General features: G+C 42.4%; 1 protein-coding gene across 8 annotated transcripts in view; it reads right to left on the minus strand.

The window, feature by feature from the left end:
* The window catches only part of LOC126237282 (stress-activated protein kinase JNK), a 1,031,804-nt gene that overhangs the window by 424,324 nt on the left and 593,224 nt on the right, over window positions 1-14,256 (minus strand). For 5 of the 8 annotated variants that reach the window (XM_049947220.1, XM_049947222.1, XM_049947221.1 and 2 more), the window contains one exon: window positions 9,836-9,944. The exons of the other annotated variants lie outside the window; for them this stretch is intronic. The gene's annotated coding sequence lies outside the window, so the exon portion shown is untranslated. The remainder of the gene's footprint in view (window positions 1-9,835; window positions 9,945-14,256) is intronic. 8 annotated transcript variants of the gene reach the window in all.

Below are 14,256 nucleotides of genomic sequence, written 5' to 3' on the forward strand. Positions count from 1 at the left end.
CCATTCACAAGCACTTTGAAACAAGACGCCGCGCACTTGCGCAGACTGCCTGAACTCGTTAGCCCGACATTGCGGCTGCATGTTGCACTGAACTGAAAGCTAGTTGTTGAGCAGAGACTTCTCTCTAACCTACCACACCGTGTACAATAAGAACGCCTGCCACCCTCTCCAGCTTTTTCTGACAAAGAGAGAAGGAGATAACTAAACACATCTTACTTTTCTGACGGTGGATTCAAAATATACGCAAATTTACGAAACGTTTGATAAATCACAAAGGTCGATCCGACTAATATTCACAAATTCGATGGAATTGATTGTCATTTAAATTACACTATTTCTCCCCCGCAGTCAGATGTCACGGTAGGCTTGCCTAACCAGAGCACTGTTGTCTCATGGGGGCGGAGAAATTTTCCGACCTTGGTTTAAATCTTCCTAGAAATTTGCAATATGACGAAGAGCCACAACTGCTGTTCGAGTAGTTGGTCTGAATTCCAGATCACGACTACTTCGTGGCGTGACCCTCCTCTGTCGACGACTTGCCTCCACTCCAAGGAATCAACTCCGGAACCGTGAGACCGGGCCTTGCAGGCCAGAACAAAACCATCACTCTACTTAGGTTGGCTACGGGCTCCTCTCTCTGCCGTCGGACGCTTACTGGGTTGCGATACTCGCAGTAAAAAACTGACGGGAGACACCCTCTAGTCTTCAGTTGCTGGCAGTTATTTGTTGGAATAGGCCCATGGAGTTCAGTAGCACATAAGTGGCCGCCATTTGTACGTCTTTGTGCTTGCAGACTGGTCTGAGTAACAGCTATGCGCCTTACAGCTCCGTTTAGTACTGTTTCGCATGAGGGATAATGCAATCGCGATCATTTAGTTCATGAACAATCAGAAATCCAACGGTTTGCATACCAATACGGTGGGAGCGACAAAGATAATCCATGCCTGCGTCATAATGCTTTGTACTGCCCCTTCCTGGGCTTCAGTTTACTTTTTCTCGTGGATAATAATCATTACAATTTATCTTTCTCCAATCAAGGACTAGAAGAGTTAACAAAACGCTCGTTTACTTCGCAGACTGTTCCCTTTGTCTTGCCCTGCAGCAAGACCTTTCTATCAGTTCTGTGCTTTTCCTATGTGTGTGGTATGCGATATTTTAATTGTAACATGCCACCTATCATTTCCATGTGTGTGTTTATGGAAATATGTGCAAGATTTTACCAGACCCGTCTGGCTTCTGGTCTGTAGAATTCCCCTGTTGCCTCCTACAACTCTATGAATAATAATCAGAAACCCCTGCCACAAGGGATGAGGTCCGATGCTGCCCATGGCCCAGACAGCAGAAGATTAGTACGTTCAAATGTGCCTGTTAATTGGGAATCAAAAGTTAAGCAGCCATTTTAATTTCTACCATGCCTATAGCCATGTTCGTTCTTTCCGAAGTGAACCGACGAAATTCGCAGCATCTAAGAAATCTATAGCAGCATCCGAGTATATATGAATGTTGCTGACATAGGCCGAAGCTTTGACTCACAAGTGTGCTTTCAATCGCTGACGCCGCCACCAGTTGTCCACTTCACAGGTTCCGCTACGTGCTGACAGTGATTTCGATAAGAATGCACGTAGACTATTGCAACTTGGTGCAAAGTAGTAGTATGTGTTTCAAATGAACAATACGAACTGAAGCTTTTTTTTGTTTTTTTTACGACAAAAGTAAAGATTACAACACGAGCAAACCTGATACAGCGTTACAGGAAATATTCAGTATGTTACAAAAGTGTAGGCCGAAGACAACAGTGGAGAAAATTAAAATGAAAATAAGAACTTTGCGTTCATTGTACTGCCGAGAAATACCTCTCATTTCGATCTGTAAGGGGAAGCGGTGCTAGCAGTGAGGATGTATATGTACTGAGTGTGTAGTTTCTTGACTTCGGTTCACGAGTGTACTTGAACCTTATGAGTTGCCGAAAACTTCTCTGAAGAAGTATTTGTTTTCCTTATCACAGAGACCTGGTATTTCAATTTTTTATCTACAAGATCTATTACGAACTGATAATTATCCTCGTCGTCCTCAGTTTCTAAAGTAGCATTCGTTCTCTAAAAGGTGTTATTTTCTAAAAAATGCCAAGCTTCTCCTCTCTTTCCGTCAGTTCATCCATTAATCTGCTCATCCATTTTCCCGCCAAGATTGGCCGTTTGCTTCTTTCAGTGTTGTTCCCTGCTATATAACGCAGCGGACGTAGAGAAAGCAAAAAAGGTGATTCCTTTTTAGCAATCGACGCCATGACAGCTTACTCTGTGCACGCAGTAGGGGCTACTACTGCGGGCTAATCACGTGGGACTTTCTCCGTCAGTATTTTGCGCTCGCTTTGCAACGCTCTTTACGAAGCGTGTAAATGGGCATTGCTCAAATTCACTGCTGTTCTTTCTTCCTGTTGTGGCAGGCTGAAATTGTGTGTTGGCCACAAGGTATGTCTACAATGCCGCTTTGAAGCTCTGCTGCCAGTGAAACTCAGGTGTATGGGTTTGCATCCTTGGTGGTGGAGCTGTAAACCTCACCCAATATTTATAAGGCTGTTGAAACAACATTCATCAGTATTCAGTTGCAGTGCAAGTGGAGTGGAGAGAAACATTTTTTCTGATGTTTATAGCATTTCGTATAATTTTTTGATTTTTTTTCGAGGGGAAGGGGAGATGAGCACAAGATATAAACAAAAATGTAACTCAACGATCTGTCTTTACCGCTACTTTAAGGGTGAATTTCAATTGTCTATATTTGCTCAAATTCTAGATAACTGAGAATACTGTCCAATGCGTCTTTTCTCATATTTTCTTCAGCTGTCCTGTGAACACAGCAACACAATCTTCACATTTTGTAACCCTTATTTATTTCTAAATAGCGGAGTGTCTTCTTTGGTGAAACTGTGTTCAATAACTTCGCCTTTGTGCGCTGTCATCGGTAACTTTTCCATTGCTATCACGAAGTGAAATGCTTTTTTACAAATGACCAGAACCTCTCTGGATTTTCTGTCACTGCATGGATTGTCAATGCATGCTGTTGTGAACTGACAAGACAGCCAGTCCACAGTGACGGGTAACCGAAAGGCACGCTATAAGCTCACGCCGGATGGCGTGAGGTCTGAAACAGGATACGTAATGAATGCTATAAACAAAAGTACGTAGCTTCTGGAATACTTAACTTTAATGCATCATTTGTATACATCGTTCTTGATGAGACATGCTTCATACGATAACTATCAATTGCTATGGCGCCTTGCTAGGTCGTAGCCATTGACTTAGCTGAAGGCTATTCTAACTATCTGCTCTGCAAATGAGCGAGGCTTCGTCAGTGTGCATCGCTAGCTACGTCGTCCGTACAACTGGGGCGAGTGCTAGTCAGTCTCTCGAGACCTGCCGTGTGGTGGCGCTCGGTCTGCGATCACTGACAGTGGCGACACGCGGGTCCGACATGTACTAATGGACCGCGGCCGATTTAAAGCTACCACCTAGCAAGTGTGGTGTCTGGCGGTGACACCACACATGCAATGATATTAACGGTCGCATCTCTGAACAGGTGATATGAGATTACGTTGCTGCTTTGAGCAGCAGGTTGTGTACACCAACAAAAAAATTAAATACTCATTTCTGACCATTATTTACTGATCTCGAAGTACTCTGTTAAGGTTTCTCTGCCATCAGTGTAATTGACCCTTAATGTCTGGCCCACCATTTACTACGGCACTAATTATGTGTAAGTTGAACATGTATACATTTGTACTGAAAAAATCATTGAAATGCATCCTAGAGATGAATGGCTATCCTTTAATCACTGTAGGTTATTCTCAGTAACAGACAAAAATTACTGTGCGCCCAATAGAAAAAAAAAGCGTGGAAAAAAATAAAGGCCCGTCGAATAAACCTGCAAGTTTATGCTGTCTATATCTCAAGGAGAGGCGAAGCAAATATCAGTAAACATAAAGGTTTTTTTAAGGTAATGCGCAATAAACGGATAACGGGCTATCTTTGGCCCCAGCTAACTCTCCTCCGTCCGGCGCTGATATTGCTGCTTATTAAGCACGCGTAATGGGAACGGAACCCCTGAAGCCAAAATATCCACAAGCCCATACAACGCTGCAATAACGCTGCCAAACTCAACCGTCATAAAAATGTAAAATTTTAATCAAGCTTCGAGAAAGTCTTGGTCTCTTTACTGCCCTGTAAAGAAGGAAAAGTGAACCTCGGCGTTTATAAAGCTAAATTACGTCTTTTTTTTGCTGCTACTGCTGCTTCTGTTGCTGCTGCTCATGCTTTTAATTAAGACTGACTGTTAGTTGCTATGGTGTTTACTTGATGAAGAAGGCTCTGCTCTTGATAGGTGTCACTGAGGTCCGGGGAATGTCCCTCGAACACCACCGTACATCTATGCTTTAGACAGAGAATGAAACAGCAGTTGATCGAGAAGCTAATGTCCCAAATTAATATAGCAGCATGGACTTAAGATTTACAGGATGAGTGGAAAACGAAAGGACTTTGGAATGATATAGAAATTTATTGAGATAATTTACAGATGTGTAATTTTGTAGCGAACAGCCTCAAGTTTCACATACAAGCGTCATTTTGGTTCGATGCGACTACTCCATTTGTGCTGTGGCAAACATCCCATCGGTAATCAATTTCTTCCCATACTCGTGGCATCCAATCGGGCGTAACTTGTGCAACGGCTGCTTAGATTCCATTCATCATAACAAGAGCACGTAGTAGACCTGCTTTGTGATTTTTTTGCGTATTCGGTGAGAAATTTACGCTGGACAGCTGTTGCAGAGTTCGTTTCATGAAACCAAAACACACAGCGAGCACGCTCCGCGCCAGTGAGAATAGCCATTTTAACTCCACACTACGCAGGCGCTCCTGGTAGCGGAACGGGGTACTGATTCATTACGTGAATCAAACTTGAGGTTTTTTGCTAAAAATGACACATCTGTAAGTTATCTCAATAAATTTCTGTATCATTTCAAAGGGGTAAAGTCCTTTTTGACTCACCCTGTATTTTCATTTTCGTGGCTCACTGAAATAAATAAATTCCGATTACACTGAGAATTGGAAATGAATCAAACAAGACATGTTACGAAAATAGTAATTTCTAAGTCTACCACAGAAGCGTGGGTCAACGTAATTGCAAAGAACTAAGAGACAGAAAAATATGGTACGGCTACGTGTTTAATTCCTGAAACAATCGGTGGTTTTTATGTATGTTAAATCCGAAAATTGCGATAAATATAACGCGAGGAGAGTGTACAGGGCTACCTGTAGTCACTAAGTAGGTCTGACCTGGAAAACCAACATACAGTAAGTAGTCCATTTGTACCTAGACGTCTTAGAAGAATTGCGCAGTTGTGTAGAGTGAGTCTTCGTACTAACAAGATTTCGTAAAATCCTAAAGCAATCTATGAGGATGAAAGGCGAGCCATTTTAGAAGCCACTATCTAGAATCTAATTAATAATCATGCGAGACTATTCAAAAGGAAGGAACAGTTTAAAACATTTATTGATTCCAAACTACAAAAGATAGAAACACAATTCCGCCACTCCTGGACAGAAAAAATTCAAATTTTTATGCATTCCATGTGAGCATCATGTGCTATGCTACAAATATCAAAACGGTAGCTCATTTCGTCCCACACACGAAGCAGCTGGTCTCTCGTTATCGAATTCACAGCTTCAACAATACGATGACGCAGACTTTCAAAAGTATCAAGGGGGGAGGGGAGGGGGGGGGGGCACGACGACGACGACACGCGGTCTTTGACTTACGTACAGATAAAAGTCAGAACGTGTGACGTCTGGAGATCTGGGAGGCCACCGGCGATGAAGTTCATCTTCTGCTCCTTCTTCCAATTCAACGGCTTGGAATGGTGTCATTCAGGTAACGTTCGACGTGATTTCTGTAAGCACGTCCGAAGTTTGAATGACATCATTCCAGGACGTTGGATTGGAGGAGGAGGAGGAGGAGGAGGAGGAGGAGGAGGAGGAGCGGAAGATGAACTTCATCGCCGGTGACCTCCCAGGTCTTCAGACCTGACAATTGTTGGCCTCCCACGTCTTCAGACCTCACAGTTTGTGACTTATCTGTGGGGTTACGTAAAAGACCTCGTTTTTACCCCCCCCCCCCTCACATGCCTGATACTTTTTAAAGTCTGCATCATCGCATTGTTGGAACTGTGAATTCGATAACGACAGACCAGCTGCTTCCTGTGTGGGACGAAATGAGTCACCGTTTTGATATTTGTCGCGTAGCACATGGTGCTCACATTGAATGTATAAAAATTTGAACTTTTCTCTTTCCAGGAACGCTGCAATTGTGTTCCTATATTTAGTAGTTGCCGCGCGAAGTGGCCGTGCGGTTTGAGGCGCCATGTCACGGACTGCGCGGCCCCTCTCGCAGGAGGTTCGAGTCCTCCCTCGGGTATGGGTGTGTGTGTTGTTCTTAGAATTAGTTAGTTTAAGTAGTGTGTAAGTCTAGGGACCGATGACCTTAGCAGTTTGGTCCCTTAGGAACTCACATTTGAACATTTGATTTAGTAGTCTGGAAGCAATAAAGGTTTTTATTGTGGTCCTTCTTTTTGAATAGCCCTGTATGTAAGATGTGTCCGCTCCGAAAAATCTTGGGTTTTTCATGTGTTGGTCGATCGGACATCCGTCCTTATAGGTGCCAACTGCGTTTGACGTGTCAGGGAGTCGCGCCACGAAGCGCTGACGTCATCATTAGGGCGAATGGGAGGGCTACACGCTATTCGCCAGGGATGTCCAATTTAGTTCCTCGACTGCCTGGGGCTGAGGCTAAAGCCAAACTGTAAAGAAGGAAACCAGCCATCACTTTCGGTCTTCGATTGCAAGGTAAAAGTGTTTCATATGAAGGGGCTGTGTACAGACCAGGTAATCGGTGTCGGTCTAACACGCTGATCATGGCGAATGTTTGACTGAACGACATAAAATTTATAATTGAGAGTTACCTGACTCACACAGTTTTGTGGTACTGCTACGTATCAAAGTTTCTAATTTCTACTGAATTTTGGCCAGTCCCCAAAATATTACCTTCTGCTTACGATAGAATTTCACTTCAGACATTTAAAGCGGTTCCTGAAACCTTTTGACCGTTGTGTGAGACATTGTAGAACTACAAGCTTCGTCGGTTTACTGTTTTTCTCTCTTGAAGAAAAATTAATTCTGACAGAGTTCATGTAACAATTTGTTGCAGAATATGATAAATGAATCTGCACCCAGCATATTATACAATTTCTTCCTCAAATTATGGTATGTATACATATTTCTACAGTACTTCTACGAGAGGATGAGATTTACTCACTCCGTGGAGTAGAATAAAATTTCTGCCAGGTTTGTAATAGGTCTAAATCCAACAATCAATTTACTTTCCACGATTACACGACATACTGATTTAATGTCTTTAATGTCTATCGTAACATCAGTCCATGGCCCTCATACCTTGTAATTTCTTCGAGCATCTTGTACTATAGCCCAAATCAATCACACAAGCGATCTCATTTGGAATAAGCTACGCAGGAAAACACTTGGTATTTTTTAAATTTATTTCCTCTACTGTTTTTTGTAGTTAGTGTTCTTAAAATACGTCAGTGAATCCACAAATATTATATCACGATTTTTTGAAAAAGGGACGGGGTAAGATCCTAGGTTAACTTTGTACGCCCTCCCCCTTGGAACTTTTTGTACCTTCAAGAAACGGTTCCAGGCGAAGACTGAGGCAATTCCTTGTTAACTGAATAGATGGATATTTCTCTAACAGCCGTCGGTCAAAATTATGAAAGTACTCGTTCTGAACTGGTTTTTATGTCTACTGGAAGATGGTCGCATAAAACAATACGTATTCCTCACAGACGGAAATCCACTAAACTCTGTGAAAGAGATAATTATGTTCAATACAATTTACGCAGGAGAGAGGGGGGGGGGAGAGAGAGAGGGAGGGAGAGAGAGAGAGAGAGAGAGAGAGAGAGAGAGAGAGAGAGAGATCCGTTCATCGTGAGTGGCTTAACGCATCGTGGCTGCCTTGGTGTTCAACTATATTTAGCTTAATGGAATGCCCCCATTGTCATATCGAATAAATTAAATATCTCAGTGGGCCGTAAACTGGGTGATTTAAAAACATCAACCCTAACCAAGTGTAGAGCGGACATGCGATAGCAGGTATATGAGGCTCAGAAATACCTCTGATGGATGTGCAGTCGCTCGTTAAAAATTATTTATAGCATGGAAACGGTCGTGAATCGCAGTTTTCGTTGATTTAGGCCCCATAAGTCATTACGTTTGACAGCATTCGCCCGGAAGTATCGGACAGCAAGGACGTTCACGATGACGTACTCAACATGCCACACAAAACCTTACAAAGTCTGTCCTTGCAAGTGAAGCATATGGGTGTAGCCCTGACACAAAGTACACTATTTTGTTTAAAACTGCCCTCGAAAACAACGATACTGCATGGTGATGCCACCACCAATTTGGAACTAAACATAGTGCTTGCGTAGAGATCTTGGTTTTTTCGACTTTGACAAATCCAGTACAGTAAATATAATTAGCCATTCACGGAAGCTATATTACAAATAGTTTCGTTACTAAACTCATTACATTCCGTTTACACACTGTGGATATTGCCATCTGTGATGGAGAGATTCAGTTTATTAAGAGGCTGTTGAATTTCATCCTCGTCGTATTAACGAGTAAGAGTGTTCCTTCTGACATTCATCAATACCAATAATAAAACTGTAAAACCGTCGTGTCTGCCTGTTTCTCTGTCTGAACACGCTAACCTCCTAAACTAGTAGAAATTTTTTTGAGGTTTTCATAAATAACTTGAACGTGGCATGGGGCAACATACCGTCTTTATTTAAGCAACATCGGATTAAAAAAATCGTAATTTAAAATTGTAGGAGTCTGTTCAGCTTAGTAGTTCCGATGTTTACATGTTAGTAACAGCGTAGTACGCCAAAGAATCAACAGGTGACGCTGTTAGTTTTTTTTTTACACCAGTGACAGAAGTATTTTTGGAAGTTTACTTCAGTGACAGAAATAAGTTTAGCAATTATATTTTTACGAATACAAACAATGCATTTTCGTGGCTATGATATACGAATTTACTTATTTCGCTTTGTGTATTAAAAACAAAATCGCTTTCTTTCTTTCGATAGGTTTAATTTACTTTTGACTTCTTGGCTAGGAAAAACGAATTTATTGACAAAGTGAGACTATAATGGTTCTGTCTTTACCGACTGATGTTAACGGCACATGATAACACACAATGACAGGACTCCCACTTGTGAACACGTAGATCCTAGAATATGCTGCAGTTGCAAGCTAGCGAAGCCAAGGATTCTTCGTAACAGTAACACGACCTTCAGTAATGGCAGTCCCGGGAGGACCAATGGGAGGAACCTTCACGTTCGTTGTACATGTTACATGACAATTTACGTACTTTATTTCCCGTGAATGACTTCTTGAGATACTTTCAACTGAGGACACATACTTGTGGTTCAACTATTCAAGTTGTCTGAAATTTAAGTAAAACGTTCACTCTGCATATATCGAAGCATTTTTTTATTATTATCAACCAAAACGTATTTATGCTGTTAGAAAGTTTAATTCGCTAGAAGTATATTTTAGGGCCCCGATGAGGAAATGTAACTTCTTGGTACCATCAATAAATCGTCTCGCTGGCCTTAAAAGCGATTAATAAACGTCACAAAAAAGTTCTTAATAAATGCGATTAGACAGTTTGTCATTTCTGTAATGGTATAGGAGAAACAACTTACGTTACGGCGTACTGTACATGAACCACGCCAAAATCTACGCCCCTTCTCAAATTTAGGGCAGCTGCTTAGAACGACGGGACCAGCTGTTGTGTTTTGACGAGAAACATACCTGAAACAAAAGAAATTATTACAAATTTTGGGCATTTCAATGCAGGTACTGTCAAAGGCCTTAGTAAGTGTACTACATTACACAACAGACATCTAATCAAACAGCAGACTTCAAGAAATAGTCAAAATTAATAAAAAGAGAACGCGAGTGACAACACGACAGACAACAGCTGTAGTAATCGCCGATTAGTTAACTGAAGCGCATCATCACGAAGATATCCCATTGATAGAGGAGTAAAAAGCGACAGAAGCTGGAAATACACAAACATTTGCCATCATTCCTCCTCAAGATCGACTCTGTCGATGTATGGAGTTCCAGAGCAGGAACGCATCTAAGAATCATAATCCTACGTGCTCCTACACATTAGGCTCTGAACACGCCAGTCGCTGGTGGCTGGCCACCTTTGTTTCTGCACTAGGTACTGGACTTTTACTTATCAAAGAGCGGGAAAACATTTAAACGCCGTGTTCTTATCTAAAATACGCTATGGAAGAACCCCCCCCCCCCCCCCCCACTTCTAGCAGCGGACCAGAGGCAGGTACTCTGAAACTAGAAAAAAATTAATAATGATGATAATAATAATAATAATAATAATAATATCTTGACTTTGCATAGTAGTGAATGGTCCGAACATAGCCGTGTGATGATTTGCCATTACGTGTAAATAAATTAGCCTCTGGCTTCTTTATTGCATAGTCGATTTCGGGACTGCTAACCCCATCTTCTCATGCATTTGTTGACAGCGCAAAATTTGGACTGCGTTCGCAGTCGGGCAGTGCCAAGGAGCTACAACGGAAACACCGCACAAGCCGGCACCAGACAAGCGTGCGGCCGTGCCGTCTACCTCTGCCTCGCAACGCGCCGCAATGCTACCACAGAGGGCTCGCTCGATGCATTCTCTTCTCCTCCTCTAGATGGGAGGGAAAGCATTCGGTACAATCAAGCGAGCTCTGTTAGGCAGCACAGGAGGAAACGTCGGCAGTCAGACCACACACACACACACACACACACACACACACACACACACACACACACACCGCAAGCCCGCCAATTACCGGTCTCCAGACGGACAAAAAAGGAGGTAACTCGTTTAAACGAAAGCGTGAGCCGAGCCGCTAACCCCTGTTCCCCCGGGGCGGTTCCCCAATTCTGGGCTGGGCCCGCGTTTGCGCAGTCATCGATTGCCGTGTCCGGGGGCCCGCAGGCTCCAAATTAAATGAAATTCAGCCACCGGAAGGGAGACACTCGCGGAATAAAATCGCCTCGCCGCCGGACTAAGGGTGAAAGGGGCGGGGGCAGCGTTTGTTGCGGAAATGAAAAACGGAGGGAAGAACAACCGCGAAAAGGAACAGGGGGCCGGTTAAGACCGTACATTAATTTCATGGAGATTAAGTGCCAGGGGTAAACACAATCGGCCTCTTCTCCCACGCTAACAGCTTTAATCATGCAAACGAATGCGTGAAAATAAAGTGTCTCTTTGAATTTTCCTCCCGCTTATTAAGCTAATTCTGAGGAGCAATGCGAAGTTGCTGCAAAACGTGGTCCGCTAATGGCAGAATGAAGGAAGATTAGGGTTTAACGTCCCGTCGACGACAAGTTCTTTAGAGACGGACCACGAGCTCGTCGGATTGGGGGAAGGAAAACGGTCGTGACCTCTCCAAAGGAACCACCTGGGCATTCGCCTTAAGAGACTTAGAGAAGAAATGGAAAACCTACATCTGCACGGTAGGAACTGGGATTTAAACCATTGTCTCCCCGAGTGTTCTGAGCTACAAGACAAGACCAGGAAAGCCAAAACTGTATCATTGAACCGACTGTAGTGGAAGATGTAACTGCGATAAAATTAATCGTTTATTTTTACGCCTGTATTGCCCATTTACTTTATGACATGACTAGTTGCGGTCAAAGTGGTTCATCTTCTATTCCACGCAGTAGCGTGAGCAATCCGACATATCTATATGGAGAACTCTGGTATATAGAGGTACTGCGATATACTCGCATAGTTCGGAAAACGATCACCTTCGATCGAAACCAGATATGTTATAAAAATAAATGTGCAACTGAGAGGGCAAAATAGGCGATAAACTTTTAAAAATCAACACGTTTGTAGAACCTCTGCGAGGAATATGTCTACAATAGTATAATTATGATGGCAATTAGAATGAAATGCAAGTGAGCAGGAAATACAGCCTCTCGAATTGATGGCAGATGGACTGAGTAATTTTTTGGGCGGGCGTCCCAACAGGTAAAAAACAGACGATGACCTAAGACTGGTAGATGACGTAAAGGAACTTGCAGATGCAACTTGACTGCATAGAGCTGAATACTGTAACGCACGGAAAAGTTGGGAGCAGCTCCGTACTTAGCTGTAACATAGACTGGGTGATGATGTAGGTCCAATAAGTAATTACCAACATTTTATAACATCAGACATGATTGTTTATGATAACTTTGTAAAGGGGCTGACACTGACACTCCAGCACAAGAAGTGATGGAATTACAGAGAGGTGCTCTTTTATACTCATCAGACCTAAGTCAGCCATTAACCGTACATTTAAGAGTGTTTGAACTCAAAAGACCTAGTGAACAATCTGTCTCTCTAATATGAAAACCACAACGACGTCTCCTGTAGCAAAGTGGTGCCTTTAAGATCAAAATTCAGGAACGTCATTTGCACTGTCATCGTATAATCGTATCATCCGCTTTTTAACTCGTGGGAAAGTGTCAGAGGCGCTGAGTGAATTGTATCTCAAATCAAAATTTTTCTTGTTTCGACATCTTCGGAACTGAAGACAGAACATACGATATTTTCGAAACTTCATTTACAAATCAGACTCTAGGCTGTATGGAGGAATATGGTTTCACTTGACTAAGTAGATAATTTTAAATACCGATGTATACCTGAGTTCAAACATCACTACGAAGCGAAGAGGAAAATTGATGATAAAGAACTAAACACGTCAGTACTTTATGCTTCAGTTATTGAACATGTAACGCAGTTGTTTCGTATTTTTGATACCCAGTCGACAGCACGAAAAAGAAATTTTCCCGATCTGCAATTTAAAAACTGCTTGTTTGTTATGCAAAATAATTCTTATTTTTTTCGATGTAGACCCTTTCACGCGAATGTATTTCGTCCAACAATTTTCCGAAGAGAAGATTCCAACTCTGATAAGCGATTATAGAAGATCTGGAAAATGCCCTTCCACGGCTGGCGTAACTCTATTCACTGACACAAAAAATTTTTTCGTTACAATTTTTTTTTTATATGTGAGAATAGATGAAAGTCTGAGCGTGCCTAATAAGTTGAATAGCGCTGCTGGCCGAACAGCTCATATCCCATTGTCAAAGCATCTTTATAAGAAAGGTGCCATTTTTTTTCCTTTTTTTACTCTGAATCCAAAAGACTTGAGTAATAATCCCAAATTTTTGTTCCACCATTTGCATGGTTATCAATAAGAAAATCGATTTTGCATTCAATAAAACAATGGCAGCAGTCTTGCCGGAAAGTGGAATACCTTTCCAAACCACTTTTGCGGGACATCGCGGACTTCAGTTAAACCCAGCGAACGAAAGCGGATGGACTATTTTTAAAATTATCCAAAAAATAGTAAAAAATTGATGTTCAGAGTCTGACTTCTGAATGCATGTGACACAGGCATTCCCATGTATTTGCTTCCACATGACTACAGTACCAGATACTTCTACCGTCCAATAATGCATTTCCGATTTTGTATGTTTAGAAATACAGGAGAGACGGAGGAAGATAAACGTTCAACATTTCCCGCCGACGAGTTCACTCGAGACGGAACACGTGAAGGATAGGAAAGGAAAACGGCCCTTTCGTTTTCTAGTGAACCATCTCGGCATTTGGCTGAAGCGATTTAGGGATACCACAGTCAACCTACACCACAGTCAACCTACACCACCGTCCTCCCGAAAACGTATCCGGTGTCTACTGCCCCCCCCCCTTTATTTCTCAAATAATTTATGGGCCATTCTTAATATCTCGTGCCACTCGAAAAGCCATATATCGGTCTATTTGGTACAAGCACGATTGAGAGATGTTACTCTGGGAAGATACAGAGGAAGATTCAGCAATTACCAGGCATTCGCAAAGATTTACAAGACACAAACGAGACTATACACATCGTAAGACAGCTATGCTGCACTTCCTCGGCGTTCACGCAAAACTCAGAACTTGTAAGCCTGTTTCTACGGCGCCGTAATGAAGTTACTCGAAAGACCGGCAACCCCTGACAGTCTGAGCTTCGTGAATAATTGATAATGCACGCACTTTGCGCACAACGCT

The sequence above is a fragment of the Schistocerca nitens genome, chromosome 2 (genome assembly GCF_023898315.1).
Source record: "Schistocerca nitens isolate TAMUIC-IGC-003100 chromosome 2, iqSchNite1.1, whole genome shotgun sequence".
Lineage (NCBI taxonomy): Eukaryota > Metazoa > Arthropoda > Insecta > Orthoptera > Acrididae > Schistocerca > Schistocerca nitens.